Source organism: Lissotriton vulgaris, unplaced genomic scaffold (assembly GCF_964263255.1).
Source record: "Lissotriton vulgaris unplaced genomic scaffold, aLisVul1.2 SCAFFOLD_4077, whole genome shotgun sequence".
NCBI classification, from domain to species: domain Eukaryota; kingdom Metazoa; phylum Chordata; class Amphibia; order Caudata; family Salamandridae; genus Lissotriton; species Lissotriton vulgaris.
Window position 1 is genome coordinate 126621 of NW_028254375.1, and position 2885 is coordinate 129505.

Here is a 2885-nt window from a genome sequence, read left to right on the forward strand (position 1 = left end):
CATGTTTCTAGTTCTTTCCTCTTTTGTTTAGCTCAAACCTTAGTATCTTTCATCCTTTGTCTTTTAGAATTGCTGTACACCTTCTCTTTATACTCTTCTAATTCAATTTCTCCCATCTCTCGGTCTCTCGGCTTATTTTTCTCAAATGTTTTTTTTCTCCTTTTAATACATATACACGCTAATCTTAAAATCAATATTGTTAAAAATATTATTGTGGCTGATATTAGTATCTTCCCTACCAATGAGCTACCTATTCCTGCAAACCATTTCTTTACAGCAGAAAAACTCTTACCAAGTTTCTCCAGAACACCATCAACCTCCAGTGCAGCAACTTCTTTATGTAATTCAGTAAAATTCTTAATGTACCTTTGTTTTTTTTTACTTTTGTCTGGAATATAGGTACAACAATGTTGCACTTTCAATACTCCAGAGACTCCTTCTTTTTTTGCTAATAGAGTATCAAGAGCAAGTCAAATTTGCATTACCATAGCTCTCATGGAAACCATTTTGGTATTTACCATCAAAAACACAACGGCTGTATTTGTTGACAAACGATCTACTATTGTTGGCAATTTCCAAATTTTATTTGCATTAAAGGATATACCCACTGCTTGTATCAATGCTCCAAAAATGTCACCTATTATCTCTGCAAAACATTCTTTTCTCCTACGTTTTAGTGGTTTACCCATCTTGTGAATTCCTTTAATTCCTCTATCTACATGAAATATTTTTGGAAAGACCACACCTAGATAGCAAGTTCTGTACCAATGGTCCGGCAACCTGTAATAAACTTTGTTTCCACATATAAAATAAATTCATGGAAATACTGTATCATTTCCTCCTTTAAAGCCCCATCCCCCTATAATTCTGTTCGTGTCTTTACATTCACTAGCACCCACTAAATAGTTGTCGTGCATAGCGTTATCTCTACGAATGCATAATTTCCCTTGTTGAGGCAAATCTAATCCTATTGCTGCATTAGTATCACTCTTTTCATAATTTCCTTCATCAAAATTCCACGGTGGTGTTTTCAATTTACTTCCAGTTGCTTTTGTTTGGTATTTAATTCACTTTGTTTAGTCCATGTACTATAGAAAGTTTAGCAAGAACATCATCTACATCTGAATAATATTATGCTAATTTGCTTTTTCTATAAAATAGGCTAGCTAATACACTGCAAGTTATTCCATATGTTAAAGGAAGGTGATGATATGTTACACCTTCTGCTACAGATGCAGGTAATTGCATACACACATAACAGTCTCGTATATCCATTGTTTCAACATATTCATTAAGCAATCTCGTACAAACATTCTTTGAAAAATCATTAATTGACCTTTCTCTATGTATTATCCACCATGTTTACATCATTTTTAAATTAGGTGCCTTTTCACTACTTGCATTGTTATTTTTCCCAGATAAATGTTCTGAAATCGGTCTAAATGGAATAATTATTGCTAAAATAATCACATGAGCATTAATAAACCTATACAATAAAACCACATTCTACACCATTTAAGTAAAAAGCCACATCTAGATCTTCTATTTTTGAAGATTATGAACTATTTGGTTTTTGAACTTTATACTTGTATACAAGATAATGTCTTTTTTCACACTTTTGAAGTATGTCCTTTGAGCCAATGACTTTTTAGCTTTTTATTTTTGTCTTGCTATTCTTTCTTTCATTTCTTCATCTTTGATGTTGTTATATATTTTCTTTATCTTAGCATCCTTTAGTCTTAATGTGAACACAGTTTATTTATAGTCACTTTCACTCACAATTTTCACCTTGGTTCTCTTGACTGCTCTCGATTTCCTCAATGTCTGGCAGTGCAATATAAGTCCATTCAGGTGATCTGTATTTCAGATTAGTTCTTTTTACTCTTTTTGGTCTTTGTAAATGTTCTTTAATCTCTTTTATTTGACCCTCTTGACTTGTTAACTCATTTACTTGTTACGGCTTGCTTTTATTTACATTTATTATTTTGAATTTCAGTCCTTTAATTTCTTCAGGCCAATTATCTCCTTTTCTCGTTTTTTTATTATCACTCTCTATTATCTCACGTTCAACTTTCCAAGCTCTTTTTCTTGGACTTCTTCTTTGTTTTATTTCTCCTTCACTTTCTTCATACTCTGTTTCAGATCTTAATTCACTTCCTTTTATCTTGAACCTTATGATTTCAGGTTCTTCACCCGAATCTTGACTCTCTTTTGTTAATGCAGCTTTTTCTTGAGGAGTTTCACCATAACTGGCACTTGGTGCTTCATCCTCACTGGTATAGAGTCAAAATATCGTGTTTTTAATATCAATTTACATTAATATTGAATAAAAAATATAGAATGGACACAATATCGAATGGACAGAATAAAGACTACAAAAATATCGAATAGAATAGCATTAATATCGGATAAAAAATATAGAATGGACAGAATATCGAATGGACAGAATATAGACTACAAAAATAGAGAATGACAGAATATAGAAAACAAAAATATAGAATGGACAGAATATAGACAACAAAAATATAGAATGGACAGAATATAGACAACAAAAATATCGAATTTGAGGTAATTTAATATTAATTTGTTAATAATATCTAATTTTTTAAAGTATTTTTTATGTTAGTATATGTGTGAAAAGTGTATATTTATTTTCTAATTTATTTTAATTAATTAATTTGATGGTATTTTATTTTTGCGTAATATAATTCTGTAGCGGGTTGTATGTTTATAGGGCAATAGGGTGGGAAGTAATTTAGTTATGATTAATAAAATATGTTAATTTATTTATTGGTATTTATTTTGAATTAATTGTTAATTAATTATTAATTGGTAATTAATTAAAATATAATTGGTAATTAATTTTAATTAATTGATTAATTGAT